Below are 20,246 nucleotides of genomic sequence, written 5' to 3' on the forward strand. Positions count from 1 at the left end.
CCAAAGGTTCTCATCACTATTTTTTCGGATAAACTACTCTACCTATTAATATGTGAGCTTATGGAATTTTTATTCCTTATGTACTTGTGTGCATGTTTTAATCAGTCGATGGTGAATTCTCAGCTTCTTGAGGAGTATACTGAAAGACTTAAAGGACAATCCAGGTCATAAATAGCATATTCTATCCACTGAATTGAGTTTTCATCCTGTTATCACACAATTCCATTTGGTGCTTTAAAATAAACCCGAGGGAACATCTTACATGAGCGATATTACTTCTTTCTATTTAGGTCACAGTACTGGGAAACAAATGAACATTTAAAGCTTACTGGAGCCAAGCTTATTCCCCTCTCAAAAGTGACCGGGGTGATTAAAAGAAGTAATATAATTTGTGAAATATTGGCCATTAAGAAACTTCTAGAGGAAAACACATAAAAAGAACTTTTATAAAATATCTGAGAAATGGTGGCTAAATTTCTAGGAATAACAGAACAATTTTTGTATCACTGCAAGGCCAACTTCTTTGTTTCCTTAGGCAAACTGATTTTCTGTGGTGTAGAAATGTTCTTATCATCCATAGATTTGGGACTATCATGAAGCTAGGAAAGGTTAAACTTTGGGGCTTTTTTCCAAGGAACTGGGAAGTAGCTCTAGTGCTTCGTTGACATGCTTGTAACAGTTAAAGTATTTTAATTGTAGTAGTTTAAGAACAATCTCTACTCACTGGTTTTGTCTATTCGCTGATGTTTCCCCTAAGGTTGAGTGACATCGAAGTAACTGTGTGCCTTTTGGGGATTTGGCTAATTAGATGTTGAATTAAAGATGTGTTTACCTGGCTCGTGTGGTTCAGTGGTTTAGTATCAACCTGTTAACCAGGAGGTTGCAGTTCGATTCCCAGTCAGAGCATATGTCTGGTTTGCTGGCTCCATCCCCAGTAGAGGGGATGCAGGAAGCAGCCCATCAATGATTCTCTCTCATCATTGATCTCTCTCTGTCCTTCCTCTCTGAAATCAATATATATGCCTCTTTTTAATATATACCCAAATATTCTCATACTTTGGAAATGTGCTTGCATGTAGCAGCATGAGCAAAGGGTGGAATCAGAGGTGATAAGGAAAAAGATGTAAGCAGGGGAAAGTGGTGAGTGGCCTTTAAGATAAGGATAAGTAATCTGAAATTGGGTAGGAAAGTAAAAGGGAGCCAACAGAAGGAATTGAAAGGATGAGTAATGGGAAGTTAAAAGATTAGAAAAGCAACATAGATTACCTTTGGAGGCAGGATTCTAAAATGGTTAGAGAGTGTAATGTTCAAAGAGACGATTGTAGAATTGAGATAGGAAACCAAAAGACAAGGATGGATAAACTATTCCTGAAATAGGAATAATACCTTCATGAGGATCCAGGAAGGCAGTTACTAAATAACAAAAATGGCATTAATCCCAGAAATGGCATATATATGTGCCACCTAGTTGGCATCTATCAGGCAATATTTGTTGTATGAACAAAGAAAAGAGTGTTATTCTTATATAAAACAATCATTTAAAATAATCACTTTGAGAAACAAAAGTTGATCACTGGGTTAGAAAATATTGATTATGCTACAGAGTCTCTTATAAATAATTGTTTAGACAAACAACATCAATTCTTTATTTCTAAGACTGAAAACAAACTATGAATTTGTTTTCATTGTACAGCAGGTTTTACAAGAAAAACATAAGCAAGGAAACATTGCAGACATATAATTTCAAAAAGGATCAAAACCCAGTACTTGTTCTCCCATTTTCAAATTAGGTTAATTTGATTAACAAAATTAATTTTTATTCACATGTTTTCAAAACTAAGATGAATGGATTAGAAGAATGGTTCAATTTAAAACATTTTTCCTTTTTGGTCCAGCTGGTGCTTTTAAGTTGTTAGTGTCGACCTATGAACCAGAAGTGTCCGGTTTGATTCCAGGTCAGTGCATGCAGGAGGCAGCCAATCAATGATTCTCTCTCATCACTGATGTTTCTCTCTCTCTCACTCACTTCCTCTTTGAAATCAATAAAAATATATTTTAAAAAAATAAAATATTTTTCCTTTTTGTTAAGCCTAAATGGTTGTTGATAAAACTATCATTCTTTTAGTTACAGAAAAGCCTTAGGCATTCTCAATATCTGCTGGTACCAAAAATATCTCATCATTTATAGTGGGTCCTATGATGATAACAACCCTTTCAAGAACGAATGACTCATTACCCTTGATTCAGGAAGTGCTCTCAGATGTCAGCCCTTTTTGTGAATTGCCTCAGCTTAGGAGGGCAACTTTATCAAGCATCTAATATCAAGTCAACAAGAGGGTACCAAGACCCAGCTCCAGGGTTGTTTAGGGCAACTCTGAAGGACCACATCAGCTTCGAGGTAGTCTGCTGAGGCCCTCTTTAAGCCTGCTTTGCAGATCAACTTTTTCTTCTCCTACTTTTGATTCTGCTTTCTTCCCACCCCTGTTATAGTTGGTGGTCCCACAAATCTCTTTCTCAGAGTCGGCTTCTCAGGAAACCTAGTCTATGAACCAATCAATTAGAACTTTGAAGGTATGCAGTTGATTCCTGCTTCTAACCACTCATTAAAAAAAATGTTTTCATTGTTTTTTGAGAGAGATGAACGAAGAGGGAGAGAGGGATAGAAACATCAATGATGAGAGAGAAACATCATCAATTGGCTGCCTCCTGCACGCCCCCTACTGGGGATCAAGCCAACAACCTGGGCATATGCCCTGACAGGGAATCCAACCAGTGACCTTTTGGTTCCTGGGTCAATGCTCAAACATTGAACCACACCCAGACAGCCACCATTCATTCTTTACACGTGTTTACTATTTAAATTAAGCCACTGAAAATGAACCCTAGAAACATTTCAGAATCTTCCATAATTTCTCTTATGTACATCTCTATTATATACCACATAAGCATTCACAGATGCCAGGACAGATTCTTTGCACAGTGTGTTTATGTGGTACACTCAGAGGATGTAATGATGAGCAAAAGAACCTCCTGCAAAGCATATGAATCTCTATAACTAATGTCGGTACCTATTTAAAACAGACAAGAGGTATACATTTCACTGTGGCCTTTTTAGCTTCATTATGATTGTTTTATTTCTCTGATACTAGACATCTCAGGACTTTATTATCTACCCATTTCCCCCCAGCACAGCAATGATATAACCTTGACTCCTCAACTTTTCTTCAAATATCAACATTTCCATTACCTGAGGAACAGAAAATACTCATTTAAACACAGCAATTCAGACCTGATTGTATATTCATGTTTTAAAAACTTCTATCATGGAAACTGTCAGAACTATAAATGCAGGAGGACTGACAAGCAAGAGATGCTGAATTCTCATATTTGGAAAGCTGCTGATTCTCTCCCCCTGCCGAGGGAGCTATCTTAGATAGTACGCAACACATAAACAGCAATTACCTGACTCTGCTTATTCAAAACAAATTCATGGATATTTAATGATAGTTATTAGATTTGAAGTGTCACAATCCAGAAAAATTTCAATGCAAAAAAAAAAAAAAGATGTTTTACAGAAACATCAAATTTTAAAACTAGAAAATATGATCCCACATTTCAACACTGAAGCTAATAAAATACATCTATTGTTTAGGTTCACATATCTGCACATTAAGCTGATGATTACTTAATTAAATGTTAGACAAAACAAGATTGAAAAGGCAGTGGCTATGTGTGAGATTGCAATAGGAGTATACATTCTGTTCCCAAGGGAGATCATCTAGAACAGGGGTCCTCAAACTTTTTAAAGTGGGGGCCAGATCACGGTCCCTCAGAGAGCTGGAGGGCCGGACTATATGAACTACTAATTCCTACTGTAACACCTCAGCTGCGCTCACTGCCCAAAAAACCTGGCGAGCCGGATCAGACTCCTCTGTGGGCCGCATGTGGCCCGCGGGCTGTAGTTTGAAGACCCATGATCTAGAACCATGGTAAATGCAATATTTATATATGGAAGAGGAGTGAGGTTGATATGGGAAGAATCTAAGAAGAATATACCAGGACTCTGCAGGACTAGAGATGCAGCTAGAAGTCACAGAAACAGGAAAGAATGAGGAAAGTCCTTTGTAAAATCCAGCCTATTATAAATTAGGCCGCAGAGGATTCCTTCCACAACTCTGCGCTTTTGCCAGTCTTGTCTAAGAAAATACCTCAGAATCATGGAAGCAAAGAAAACAATTACTTCAAATGTACATTCAATGAGAATTCTACATTAACTTATCACAATAACCATTTGTGGGGAAAATTGTAGAGAAATGGAGAGGGAGAGGGGAAGAAATGAGGGAAGAAAAAAAGTGTAAGAGAATAGGAGAGAAGAAGAAAAGAGAATGACGCTCTTCACACAGCATTTCTGCGTGCCTGCTGGTTTCAGATTTTATTGCCATATATTAAGAAATTGAGGCTTGTTCATGTATTCCCTATTGCTAGTCATTCACATTTGACAATGGCATCAGCTTACAGGCAGACTCTGTGACTTGGAATGTTTTGTTAATATATCTGCCTCATCCTGTCTGTGTTTACTGATTTGTATCAAGGAAGGTCATGACTGGCTCTCCCAGAACTACTGGTACAATAAATGGGCAGCATTCACTACTTGGGAAAACTGTTCTGTATTTAATAGTTTTATCAAGATATAATTCAAATTCTACACAATTAACCCATATGAAGCATATATCAACGGTTTTTTGTATTTTCACAGAGTTCTACACCCATCACCATAATATCATAACACTTTTATTACCCTCAAAAATAAGTCTCCCCCCACTTAACTGTCAAACTCCAATGCACTATGCCCCACCTCCCCGACCCAAGGTAACCACTAACACAATCTCTTTCTGTATGGATTGTCTATATTAGGGGCCTTTCATAAAAATGAAATCAGGTAATATGTGCTGTTCTAGCTTCTTTGACTAAGCATGTTTTCAAGGTACATCCATGTAACAGTAAGTATTAAACTGAGTAACTTTTTAATGTCAAATAAAAAATTCCATTGTATGACTCTATCACATTTGTTTATCCATTCATCAGTTAATTAACATTTGGATTATTTCTACTTTGAGGCTATTAAAAATAATGCATCTATGACATTCATTTACATGTTTTTGTGAGGACACATGTTTTCAGTTATTTGGGGTATATACATAGGAGCAGAATTGCTATATGCCATGGTGACTATATGTTAACCATTTGAGAAATGGGTCTATTCTATATAATTTTCATTTATTCCTATAGAGCTAAAAAATGAGTATTTGAAAAAGTCAATGCTTTATTCTTCTAATATAGTACAGTTTGCCACCCCAAATCTTAGACCAACTGTCCAAGTTAAAATGACCTTGGTTGTTTCTTGAGTTAGCACTGCAGGTGCTTAATAGCCCAGATATTCACTAGACATAGAATTATAACTGCTAAGTCTTTCTTCTTCACACAACACATCATAGGTTATCAATAAAAATTAACTTTAAAAATTCCTTGAAATAGAAGCACATAGTGATAGATTTTTTTAATTACAACATCCTGCATGTTATATTGTTGTTCTTGAATTTCAATATAAAATATGTTGGAAAAACAATGCCACTATTACTAAAATAGTCAATATTTTATTTTTATGTAGAATTTTATATTTTATCAACAACTTCAACCTGAACATTACTCATTTAAGCCTCATTGTGTTGAAGTTAAAATTTTTCTTCTTCCAGAGAAAAGAAAACTAGCATTCAACAGTCTAAGCTCCTTCCAAATATTAAATAACTAGTTACAACACTGGGTAGAACTTGACTCCAAGACTCCAAAGTTCAAATCCAGAATACTTTTCATTATAATTGCTCTAGTAAAATAAAAACTCCCAGTTATATCTATTTGCTCAATCTACTCTTGCCTTGCCTTTAAACATTCCATCTCTCACACAACACACAAAACAGTTGAACCATTCACTCAATATACACACATACATACATAATACACATATACAACATGCCATACATATAGTAGACACTTACACACCTCACTAACACTCAGCTCACAAACACACAGAAAAAACACATTTACACACTTCACATACACCCCATACACACCTCTCAAATATACAGAACACACTCTACAAATACCACTCACATAAAAATTTCATGCACATGACATTCACATATGCTCTCACCACATACAGTCTGTACACACATTTAAACCTCTCACAGATATACAAACTCACACACATACTCGCATGAAAGGGAAGAAGTGTTGTCAATTTAATTCATTAGATTCTGAGGTATTGGGTCAACTTCTCTAGGGCAGGGACACAATGTGATAAAGGGACCTACTATACTTTTTCTTAACCATCTTCCCTCCAGTGCTGGCCAGGTGAGTAGAGTCAAGGTGTTCCATCTCTCTTGCTGGAAAGCACCTCTAAAGTCCATGTGTCTGCCATGTGGGTGATGAGAAAGCAATCAGAGCCAAAGATTTGGATGTGGGCTTTGGGGACCCATATCGCAAACCTAACTGTCCAGGTTTCGGAGAGGCCTAAGCCCTTAGCCATACCTTCTTCATGCCAAAGAGTACTAATACATTTTGTATGTTATAATGACACTTTTTTCATACTTTTATTGTATAATCTGAATATAATCAGTATTATTATATTGTTCCTCTTTGAAAATCAATACAGTCCTTATCATGACAGATATGAAAATATTTGAATATGTTTATTACTTAAAAATGCACATTGGCTTTAATAGCCCTAAGTATCTGTATGAGCAGATTTAGGGAAATTTTAAATTATTCTTTGCTATATTACCCTTAGGCTGACACTTCAGGTTTATTTAATTAGAATCAACATAAAAATAATTGCAAATACCATTTATTAAACATTAAAAGTTAAAAACAAATACTACTTATTGATTGCTTATTCTATGCCAGGTATAATAACCAATTTTTAAATATATCATCTCATTTAATCCTTAATAAAATCATATGTAAATGATATCATTCTCTGTACTGTATAGACTTAAAAAGAAACAAAACCTTGAAACTTAAATGTCTCACACTTAGCGAATGTTGGTCCTGGGTGCTAGGATTCTCAGGTCTGCCGAATTCAAACCCCAAGCTTTGAGACTCTAGTCTGTATCCCTACTTCATAGCCCAAAGTGGACAGCTGGATTGTCAAATGGACCACTTGCTGTTTGATGGGGCCTGAATGACTCCAGTAGTTCATAAAAATGCCAGTGCCAAAGATTTTCCTTTATTGCATAGTTTAAAAGGGATCCTTATAATTTTTGTTTTTAGAAAATGTTGATTCATTTTAGCACCAAGCCCTCACTGTACAATTAAAAGCTACAAACACCCAGGGAGATCTCTATGCTAAAAAGAGATGTGTTTAATCAGTAAATAAAAGCAACTTGTGGACATTTGAAACAATGTCTAATGAGTGAAATTGCTTAAAGTGAATCATTTAGGTGATAGGTGGTAAACAAACTTACCATTCCTCATTGACAAACATAAGGTGAATAATGTTGCAATCTTTCCTAGAAATAAAAAAAGAACTTTGAACAGAAGGGAAATGAGGATCTAAAAAATGATTGTGTCATACAAGAAATAGAAAGACACAGGCAAAAAAAGACTTCTAAGCTAGGCAGCTAGGGACAGAATAAAGAGATGTGACTAAATGCATTTTGGTTTCTGCAAACTGCTGGGGGGGGGGGGGAAATTATGATGAAAACCAAAACCACAACTGAGAAGTGCTTTTCTTTTCAAAGTGTAATCTCTAGGCCTTTCCAGTAATAATGGGATGAGAGAAGAGAGTAAGAATCTTAACGGGTAAGAAGTCTTAAGGACAGTCTATCCAAAAATAAGGCCTTTATACTTAATATTTTTTCCAGCTGTTTTCTTTCTCTGAGAGTGTTCAGCTATACTAACATCTATACCAAACTGCCTAGAGAGTCTTAAGCGCATCTGGATAGGTCATTTATTATAAAGTCCTTTCCACATCCATCAGAGGGCTAGCCTATGAAGTGTACAACACATGGTCTGAAGCACACTGCATCCCTGAGCTCCATCCATATGCATCCAGACATGGACAGTTAGAAGACTCCCACTTCCTTGCAAGTGTTTCTTAACAAACTTGATGTTTTAAAGGAAAATTTGTGTGTGTGTGTGTGTGTGTGTGTGTAAATTTCTTTCGGTGATAATATTATATTCTAATGGAGTCTATATTTCCAATGTTTTATAAGCATAGCTCATTTTTACATATTTGGGTTTCAAACAAAAATTTTATATTTTTAATTTTTCTTTTTTTATGGCAACTATTTAAAACCATTAACTTTTATTTATCTTTTCTGCCTCAAGGACAAATGACTGTAATAATTAAAATTTTTCTCTCTTTCCTCTCTAATTTCCCCCTTTCCAAAGCAATTTATTTTCTAAAACTGAAGAACCTCCTGCTTAGAGAGCATGTGTTATTTTAGGGTAACTGAGAGTGGTTGTGTGATTGCCTTTTTAAAAATCAGTACTGTGACAGCATTCACATAAGGCTCTGTGTTCTAAAATGTCTAGAATCCAAATCTCAGGGATTGTGACCATGAAAGGTGCTAAAGTGGGCTATGGGGGAACTTTACCATTCTCTCTGTAGATTTATTTAATTAGGAATAGGCAATTAGTAAAGTTGAAGTAATGAATTATTAAAATGTGCCTCATAATTATACTAATGGGCTATAAGCTGCTAAAACAGTGCTCAAAACAAGTAATCATGAAGTCTGAGTATTGTAACTCAATTCGCAATGAAATATCCATTTTAAAAGATACCATTCATTATTTCTTTTTGCTCCCATCCACCACTCTGTGATCTTAATACCTCTAGTAACCCCTACTGCCAGAGTACTTTACGGCCAATGCTAAAAGGACACAGGAGAAAGGATGCCTTCACTGGATGCAGGGTAAGCACAGGAGCAGTTTTCTAACGTTGCATTCTTGTTGTCATCTAACTCCTGCAGTGATCCTCCAGAAGATCTTAGCATGCTTTACTTTTACAAAATCAAGTTTTAATAAATATAGTAGAATACTAAAATTTCTGGCAATATATATATAATGTTTAGAAATCAACAGGTAAAACACAATTTTCTCAAGTTAAATATTTTTCCTTAGTATTATTTTCTGAAGAGGTAAAATTATCAGAGGATGTTTGAACACTTCATTATAGCTAACACTGGTCCAAGTTGAGGAGCCAGTCAGGGTAAAGAATGAACACTGTGAGGTCATGTCATTGCAATGCTAACTTATATGAAAAATAAACTATAGGCAAAATAAGCAACATGTTGACATATCCAGACCACATGCCATACATTTTGTTTACTTGCAAAGTGACAAATAGGACTGGATTTTCGCAGACATCCCATTTTCTTCCATGTTCAGGTTGTCAGTGATTGACTTATACTCTCTGGCTAGTAAACTTATGCATAAGCAATTTAGCTTGCAAGCCTATTAATTTTCCATATCAATATATTGGGAAATGAAGCAAAATATAGACAGAGTATAGAAAAAAAAATCACTTGTATAAGTGATATTCTCACTTAAGTAGTGAGAATATCACTTATACAAGTGATTTTTTTTATACAAGTGATTTTTTTATACAAGTGATTTTTTTTATACAAGTGATTTTTTTATACAAGTGATTTTTTTTATACAAGTCATTTTTACATTTCTCCTCTTCCATATAGGTCTATAAAAATCAGGTTAAAATGAATTTAGCAATTCATTTTAGACAGAAAAGAAGATGCAAAGGAATATTAGAGCATAGGAGGGAGCTGTGGCTTGGGGGTATGCATTTTGCTTACTTGCCTGCTTGGGGTTGCCATATTTATGAACAGTATATGTTGTGGTAGATTGCATTGCTGTGCTCAACAATTCACTCCTTTCTCTATAAGAAGATTTGCTGAGTGAATTTCTAGGTCTTTTGGTAGAAGGAATATGTTGCTTTGCCATATTGTCTGGTTGGCCACAAACTTGTTCGGGTCAGTGGAAAGTGAGTGGAAGTGACAGTCATTTCAGAGCAAAAACTCTAAGAAGCATTGTGTGCCCTTACCAGCCTCTTGCTCTTTCCCCCCTATCACTAGAACAACATGCCCCATGCAGAGGTTGTTCCTTAAGCCTGGATTCCAGAAGGAGAGAACGCAATGGAGCAGAATTGCCTACTGGCAGCCACCAATATGTAGCATGAGCAAGAAATACAATTTGGAATTTTAAGCCACTGAGATTGGAGCTGCTTGTCACTACAGCAAAGCTGACTGCTACATAAATATTTATATAACTATTGGGTGGAAAAAACAGCACCCACTTAAGGGGCCTGCTTCTTCTCTCCACTAAATATAATTTTCTTGAATTGGGTCGAGAATCCATTAGGGTTGGCTTGGCAGCCCGCTGACAGCAAGAGTAGCAGTTGAATGAATGGTCTTAGACACAACCAGCTGTACCCTGCGGAAGATTTAATTGGGAAGTTCTCCTCCGCTTTCTCTGAATGAATATAATAGTCCAACCTATTCAATTGACAAGAAAACAAGGAAGCACTTTCCTTGAAGAACTCACATGATCTCAAAGTCAAGCCAGAGAAATTAAAATTTCTCTTTGAAAGTCTTAGCTGTGAATGGCCAATGTACAGGGAAAAGAAAATATATACTGCAACATCTAGGCCTCATTTGTTCCAACAATGGAGCGGATAGAGTGATCATCTATAGCTGTACCTGCACTGACCCTGAATATCTGTTGTTTATCAAAAATAGTTTGAATGTTTTTAGTTTCAGTTTCCCATACACATGATCACGTTTCTCAGAGTTTATTATTTGAAAAGCTTAAAATAAAATAAAAAGCATGAGAATTAAACCTTGAAGTTGCTATTCCTAAAATAATTTTATAAATTTAAAAGAAAGAAAAGCATTATTTTAAGAAAATGACCTTTAGCCTCTCCTTTTAATTGAATCTGAGAAACCAGACAAATAAACCTCATTGAAAAGATTATATAATTATAATATTATATTTTAACTAATAATACAATAAATATTATATTTGGACTAAATATGGATGATGGGTAGACCAGAATGAGAAAGATTCTAGATTCTGGGAGGTAACTTTTACTTCTGGTATTTAGTATTTTTTTAAAATACATTTTTATTGACTTCAGAGAGAGAGAGACAGAGAGAGAGAGAGAGAGAAACATCAATGATGAGAGAAAATCATCCATTGGCTGCCTCTGCACACCCCACAGTGGGGATTGAACCCACAAGCCAAGCATGTGCCCTGACCAGGAATTGAACCATGACTTCCAGGTTCATAGGTCGATGCTCAATCACTGAGCCATGATAACTGGGCCTGCTATTTAGTATTAATTTTCTTCCTTCAAAACAGAGTTTATAGATTGCAGAATTTCTTATTCTACCCAAAACCTTTTAATGAAGAAGGAAATATATGTACAAATAGACATTTAAGAATTTTTATAAATGATTTTTTCCCCTTTTTATTGGCTTTATTGGGGGCAACACTGGTTAACAAAATTATACAGATTTCAGGGGCACAATTCTACAATGCATCATCTGTACACTGTATTGTGTATTCACCACTCAAGTCAAGTTTTCGTCCATCACTATCCCTCTACCTTCCCTGCCTCCATCCACACCCCTCCCCCTGGCAATCACCACACCATCGTCCCTGTCCATGAGTTTTTTTCTCTCTCTTTTTAATTTTTTTGCTCAATTTCTCCACTCCCCATTGTTCCCTACCCCTCACCTCCACCATACCCCTGCAGCTGTCAGCCTACTCTCTTTTAGTCTGTCACTATTTTGCTTTTTAGTTCAATAAAAGATTAAATTTTAAGTTGGGAAGTGGTAACTCTAGGTTCTTTAAAAAAGTATTTATTATGAGTTAGTACTTCATACTAAACTTCACTGTCTGTATCCTTAATATTTTAGAACAGATTTATTTAATTCTTAATCACCTAGAAAATAAGATTTAAAAATTACCCATTTGCTTATTTACACTGATATTTTCAAACAGAAAATCAACTTTGTCTTTTCCTTGCCATATGCAACAAATATGGAATAATCACTTTATTTAATCAGTCTTGATGCTTGCTTAGTTATATTTTCATATTTCTAACAACTTATGTTTTTCTGAGAAAATAAACTATTTTCGCCATATGTTCATTCTCTCACAGAACCTCATATAATCCCCTAAATAATGACATATATGAAGTAGGAGGATCTATTTATAAATTAATTTCATTTTCAGTGTCGTTACTGGGAACATATTCCTGAGCAACTGCTGTGGAAATAGGAAGTATCAAAATATATGGCAGAAATTTGAACCATGTGGAGCCAGAAGGGCACCTGACAAAGGTTAACAGGATAACATAACATCCAGCTCTGTTCCTCTCTTAAGTTCATCTCATCTCAACACATATGCAGGAAATGTCTCCTTTCCCCACCTCTGTCATATAATAAGGAGGATGTGGAGCTTTGTTTTAAAACTGAAGCCAAAGCAGCCAAGGTTTACCTATTTTTAAAAACATTTCCTTCATTCTGGGGTACTTCAGAAAGACTCATGTTGTTGACAAAAATTTGTAGTGTCAATGAAACTTTTGATGCCACAACCAGCAAGTTCTTTTTTTTTTGCTCACTAAGTTCTTAAGGACTGTATATATGAATGCTATAGACATTGATTATGCATTTTAATTACATTCCCTCCACGAAAATTAATTATCTTTATTTGGAATTTTTGTGGTAAGAGTGATGTGGACATTTCATGGCATATAGTCTGGCTGTTATATCACCCCTGTTGAGCCTACAACACAAGTAAAACAATGACTGGCAAAGTCAAACTAAGATAAACATATCCCTCTCATTATTAGTCCCTTTAGACACTACCAATTTTCTATGGACATACCTTTCTAGAATGCCACACCATTTACAAAAAAAGATATTATTAATGACTAAAAAACCCCACAAGTTTATGGAGTCATACACCTAATCAACAAAATAAAGTAGCTATTCATGACCACGACCTCCTGCTCCTCTATAGCTACTATTTACTTACAGTTACCTCAAATTGATTAAATATGGTCTCAAAACTTTTGGAATTTTTCAATAAGTAATAAAGGGTCTCTTGCTAAGCAGGTTTTGGAAAAAAAAAAAAAAAAAAAAAAAAACTCTAAGGAGAACCCAAACAGCTTGTATTTGAATGCAGTTGCTGTGTTTTTTTGTTTGTTTGTTTTTCCCCATAGAAATGCATACCATGGCTTGCTGTTTCTGAGAAAGACTCCTGATTGTCTGATTTCCACAGAGTAAGCAACTGAATTGTAAAAGGTCCATAATCCCTTACATATTTGCTCCCTGAACCCTCCCGAGTTTTGGATTCTAAGAATGAAAGCAATGGCTTATGATTAGCCTAATTGTGTGGGGGTGTGACAGATGCTACTGGCCAGCCCTGATGTCAGAGAGAGATCTATGTCTGATACTCCAGCTCTTTTCCGCATGATGAACTGCAGTAACCTCTTCCAGATCGCAAGCATTGGGTTTCATTGTATGCCCTAAGCATACACGTGTAAGGCAGGGCCTAGATGAGTGCAGATAAATCATGTGTTTGTCTGGGTCAGGATACCACTTAGGAAATGCCTAAATGAACTACACAGCGGAGTAATTCCATGAAACAGACAATGTGAGCGAATATCACATTCAAATGTGAATGTGTCCAATTCAAAAATCTGATGTGCCAAGTGAGGGCTGATTAGCAGAGCACACATGTTGCCAGTGAGCCTGAGAATGTTCTCCGGGCTCTCCAGCTCCCCCGCCAGACATTCTCATTATAGTTCAAAGACAGCTTGTCTGTGATCCAGCCCTGCTCTGGGGGCTCCTTTACCTACAGGCTTTGGCAATTTCACAATGAGAGAATCAAGTTCAAATAGACACTTCATATTTCTATCGGTTGGCATGAGAATAAATATATTTTATTAAATATATTTATTCTCATGCCAACCGATAGAAATATGAAGGAAGAGAGAGGAAGAGAGAGGGAGACAGAGATAGAAACATCAATAATGAGAACCATTGATTCTCTGCCTCCTGCACGCTCCCTACTGAACCTGGGCATGTGCCCTGACTGGGAATCAAACTGTGACCTCCTGACTCACAGGTCAATTCTCAACCACTGAGCCACGCCAGCCGGGGAGAGAATAAATAATCCTTAAGACTACAGATGATCACCACAGCGGCCCAAATCTCTTGGGCATTTACTAACTGATACTAAACAAATATTTCAAAAGTCTATGACATATAGGTACTCCTCTATAAAGAGGAAGAGAGGATAATACATTCCCTGACTCTGTGATAGAATAATTAAAATTAACAAAATTTTATAGTAGATTAATATGTAAAAGCAAGCATAAAGGCTACCATGCTATGTATAATGGAAAGCATTATCTTCACCCTCTTTAATGCCATATATTCACAGTATGCTTATAAGGCATCCTTCTGAGATTATACTTATGTTTATCACTTTTATGGTCAATGCTGATGATTGTCCATTAAAATTAGTTCAGCTATTTAAAAACAGGCCTGCTGAGGCTCACTGGCATTTTTGAAATATACAAGCAAATTCAGAAGACATAATAGAATCCCACACTGCATGACATATTTAGTGAGGGTCTGAAAGAACTAAATGACATTAGTTGTAATATCAAGGTCTAATGGATAATTCCCTTTATTTGAAATATGAAGTATTAAGTGCTAAAAAGCAATGTCCTAGGCCAGGAATCTCAGCAAACTATCGGCAATCTATTGTGCCTAGCATACTACAGCACCACTCCTGAAACAGTTGAATTGGAACAATTTTGTGGAATACATTAGTGTAAAACTAGCCTTGAAAGAAATAGCCATGTGACTTCAGCATGAGTCAAAGAGCAATTCATTGATCAACATTTACATGAAAATTATTTCAAATTATGCATTTATTTGGATTATTTAAATACCAATTAACTAATAAGCAGTTCTGATTCTAGTAGGCCTTCCAATTTTGCAGTGTATATAATGAGCATATATGAGTTCTGGAATTTTTTAAGAGAAACATAATAAAGAAAATGGGGGAAAACCTTTTATGTCATGTATTCATATTAATTTTTGTTTGACTTGGTCACTGCAATGATCAACATGGCTTTTTTAGTTACCATTTAAGAATTTAAAAGGGCATACATCCACAAGCTTTCCACACATACTTCCTTGTACAAAGTGTTTCTAAAGGTAGAGTGAGATGAGGTATGAGCTCTGGCTATTTTATCTGAAAACTGTAGTAGAGTTATATACTGACAGTGATCCTGTCCTGGTTCACAAGGTCCTCAGCAATTTTCAATCTAAGAAGCGATGCATATATTGAGGTCAGGTTCCCATCCTGGTTAAAGCTAATAGCAGGACTTTGACTAGTCTCCTTTGATTTGGGAGATCAAACAAAGAAATGAACAGAGATCCAAAGAGCAATCAGGCAGCAGATCACCTAGCAAGTCCTCTATCTCGGGGAAGGAAAACCCCTGTGTGGCTGGTGTGATTCCTTTCTAACTATGGAACTGAGTGTGGAGTGAATGGTAGGAGATGAAAATACAAAATAGTATATTGGGGTTGACAAAGACAACCACCATGATAATTAGTCATCTTTCCAAACAATAAAGAGAAACCACATGTTGCTTATTATTTTCCTTTTAAAAATGACTTTCCCATTAAAAGCATTACCTATGGGATATTCAAACAAATGCTAGAATTCCTTGTCCTCAGATATTTTATAAATGAGTAAAGCCTTTATTTCTAAGAGAACTTCCATTTTAAGTATATCATTCCGAAACGCATGATCTTTAAAAGATCTGAATTACTCCTTATTGCTAAAGCACACACTCGGAGATAAGTTGTTTCACATACTGACTCTCCCTAAATCTTGTAGAGTCTTCAGGCAAAAAAAAAAAAAAAAAAAAAAAAAAAAAAAACACACAAAAAAAACAAACCCAAAGCTGGAGCCCAAGATGAGGCAGAGCATCATTTCTGCCAACAGCATCATCCCTGGCCATGCCTAATATGTTTGCCAAGACCACACAGAGGCTAGATGGTAAGTTGGATTTAGAATTCTTTTTGCAACTGGAAACCATTCTGAACTGATTAAAGTTGGAGAAAGGGAAAAGAGGGCCAAAACCAGAAACCACTAAAGCTCAGAGATAATTCTGGAAAACCAACAAGCCTTTACCTAGCGATTCCCCAGAGCCACTCCTAAAAGAAGAAATAAAAAGTTTACACCACCCACCGCACAAGGATTCAATGCAGCCAATAAACCAAAGAAGGAAAACCCAGTTCTAAAGGTTGATAATAACTTGACACTACTGCTTTCAAATGTCTAATAGTTGGCTACATTATTATAAAGATTCATAATTGGACTTATGCATATATCCTTAAAATACTAACAACAAATTAAAATTGCCGCTCTTAGAAACATTGTTATCAGTAATTCTTTTTGTATAATCTATTTTAATTTTTACTACTGCAGATTTTATCTCTAAGTTCACAAAGGGAATTGCTCAACATGATATGATACAGAAAGTCTAATATGCATACAAATTAATCTCTCTAGGATGTAATCACTACATATGTAAAATGAAAGGGTTATATGTGGTGTTTTAAACCTCTGCAGGCAGTAAAACTCGGCGAAACAGTTCTTTTTTCAAGTGCCAGAAGAGAAAGGGAAGGACGTTTAATATTAGGAGCTATCAATACCTCAACTGCCCAAACTGTAGCCATGGAGCATATGCATTTATTGACAAATAGCTTTGAAATCATAACATGAAAATGAGCCACAAATGCAATGTGGCTTTGCCTTCTAATGTCTGAAGTACATGAAGTAGCTACATCCATATTTCCTCCATCTCTAAAAGAAAAACATCTCCTGAGTCCCTATTAACTCACTTTTCTCAAAATCTGCCCTTTTATGTAAGCATGAACAGCACTTCCTACAGAAAAGTATTCTACTCTACATTAACAAGTGTGCATTTTGCTCAGGAAGGTTAAATGAACACTCTAGACACATCCTGGTATCTGAGGGATCTGGCAAGGCTTTTCCGAAGGCCCATGACTGACTGCCTCTGACTGGGCAGCATAACATTTATATTTTACTTGTTTGCAAAAAAATGACTATGAAACTTTACAACACTGGCTAGTATTTCTATTCCTTAACACATGGCTCCTACTAGGACCCAGTTTTATAAACAGGTGCAAGGTGTTCCCCTGTTTCTGATGTTTTTAAAAAAGTAAAACAGATCTCCTTCTAAATTACTTCCTAAAGGCATACTTCACAGTTGTTCTAGTAATGATTTTCTTGATATCGCTTACAAACACAATCGTTACCCCCTTTTTAAATGCAAAGTAATATGTGCTAATTGTTGCTTTCATGAATTTAATAAGTCAAAACCCAATGGGAAGTACAATTGTCTCATATTTCAGGCTTCTATGTGATTGCACTTGCAAATTCCTGAGCAGTGGATTCTATGGGGGAAAATGGTGCCATCTAGTGATCAGATAGGAAATCACATCTGTTCATTTTCCCTCTAGACCAGGTTACAGTATTACACAATAGGGAATTCTGTACTTAATTCAGTACACATTAGAATTGGAAGAAGGGAAATAGAATAAAATTCACTTAGGCAGGAACTTTACCCAGTTATTTTTTTATGTAAAACATTATTCGTAGTCATTACTAAAAATGTGGATTATAACAATATTAACATGGCATTATCACTTTCCTATGGTCACTTTTTAATTTCAACCTATCACTGTTGTAGTCATATAGTTTCCAAAACAAATGTCTCTACATGTAACATTTAATATCAATGAACCATGTCGATGGTGCATTAAAATTAATGAGATTTTTGAAACATAATTCTAAATATTGCACTGTAAAATATATTTACATACCCTGCTAGGATGCTAGTAAAATGTTGAATAGTTAAAAACACAGAAGAAAAATTTAGATGGAATACTAATAATGGCATACTATTTAAATAGTAAAGCATTCCTCCACCTGGAGCCAAAGTGTTTCTCATTATCAGGAAAAATCATCTCACTGTATTCCTAGTTTTATCATAGTATAATGCATATATCAATAAGATAAGATACACTCTCCAGGGCCAGTTTAGGTGCCCACATTGTCCTGGAAGAGTATGCCCAGGTTCTTCCCATGGAAAGTTCTACAAGGACAAGGAATATTGTTCAACAATTGGCTGAACAATTTGGACAACTGGATATTCACATGCAAAAGAATAAAACTGTACCCCTTCCTCATACCATGTGCAAAATTAACTCCAAGTGGATTAAAGACATAAGAGCTAAAACTATAAAACTATAAAGAAAGCACAGGGGTAAATTATTCTCTGTGATTTTGAATTAGACAATGGGTTCTTAGATATGAAACCCCAAAACAAGCAACAGAAATAAATAGATAAATTAGAGTTCATAAAAAGTTTTTTTTATATTGTATTTTAGAGGACACTCTGCAGAAAGTGAAAAGAAAACCAACAAAATGAGAGAATATATTTGCAAATATAGAGCTATTAGAGCTAGAGCTGGAAGATGGAATTGGTTACTAACTTAGGTCCATAATACTATGGTCTCCACTTGTGTTTATGTTTGAAAACCTCCATAAGAAAAAGTTTCAAGTAAAATTATGTGATCCTATCAGATAGATTTGTTCTCATATTCTTAGTGTGCATATTTACAATGTGTAAATAATTGCATTATATAGTTTTATGACAAATTATAATGTTAATACCTCTATCATAATTTTTAAAATATATGAAAGCACCATGTTTTAAATTATCTGCTATTAATATATATTCACCCCAAAACACTTGACTATTATCAATAACTCATTACTAACCATCCTTACACAATCATTTTCCCTACTTCTCTAATTACTACTTGAGTAATTAAAGAAGACACTTTCCTGTTTATTTTATTACTTAGTAAGTTCTTTAAAAACAAGTTGCTATATCTAAACTGTATTCATATTTTAAATCTTTTGATATTCAGTATTAAAATTACTTTTGTGAGTGTATCCAATTTAAAGTCTCTAAAAAACACGTGTGCCATTTTGTTAGCCCTTACTTAGGCTGGACATTGCTAACTTTCTAACATTTCGAGTCTATTTCTGGTAAATTTTCAAATTAATCTCAAAGAAAACTCAGAAACAAGCTTGTTTCCTTCACTTATTTTCACTAATTTGGCAAAAAACAACAATAGAAAAATTCAACATTTATTTTTAACCCATGATACATTACATGATCAACCTCTCTTCTAATGACACAATTCCTATTTGTAGAGCCATATGCTGAAAAGGGACAATAACATTTAATTCCAAATTTGCCGACCCAACAGAGGAATATTTTCTAGGCTGGAGTACTTGAGTATTGTTGTAACAATGGTATAAAGGAAGGATGTTTTTCCATACCAATTTAAATATAACCAATTATCTTGATACAATTATTATTTTTTCATTTTAAAAAGAAAAAAAAAGACACTTTCCTGTTTATTTTATTACTTGTGACCACATTAGAAACAGAAAGAAATTCCATTGCAAGTCCTCCAAATACATGTAATCAGATTCATCTGTGGTTATCTTGCCTCTATAAACATTTCCTGATGACTTTTAACTATAATCCTGTAATACAAACTCTCTGGATCTTACTTTCACAGAAAGTTAAGATTATTCGCACTGCAGACAAAGAGCTAAATGTCAAGCTGACAGCCATCTCACTTCTGTAATCAAGTCCCTGCCAAGTTAGGTTGAGACAAGTAATCTATGAGACATAATCTAATGGCAAGGTTGAAAAGCCATCTGGCCATGTATAATAAGTAAGCAATTTCCCAATATCAAGTCTTCAGGCCTGTAATGACTTAAATTCTTAGAGAGTCCTTACATAGGATAATGGTTTAAGAGCAGATTTATAGTGAAGCTAAGTATAAGCACACTTGTATTTACTCATATTGAATAAATTATGAATAACATGCTTTTGTGTAACTTCCATAAAATTGCTATTAAAGACATTATTGCTCTGTTATCTGAAGTGATACTATTGAGAAGTCTTAGAATTAATTACAAGATTTTTTTTTCTCCTGAAGACATAAATATTATCAGGTTTCCCTATT

General features: G+C 35.3%; 1 protein-coding gene across 5 annotated transcripts in view; it reads right to left on the bottom strand.

Annotated features, from left to right (window-relative positions):
- Positions 1 to 20,246, bottom strand: part of PDE4D (phosphodiesterase 4D) — a 1,156,670-nt gene that overhangs the window by 519,120 nt on the left and 617,304 nt on the right. The window lies entirely within an intron of this gene.

The sequence above is a fragment of the Pipistrellus hanaki genome, assembly GCF_964339955.1.
Source record: "Pipistrellus hanaki genome assembly, chromosome: 4".
Classification (NCBI taxonomy): domain Eukaryota; kingdom Metazoa; phylum Chordata; class Mammalia; order Chiroptera; family Vespertilionidae; genus Pipistrellus; species Pipistrellus hanaki.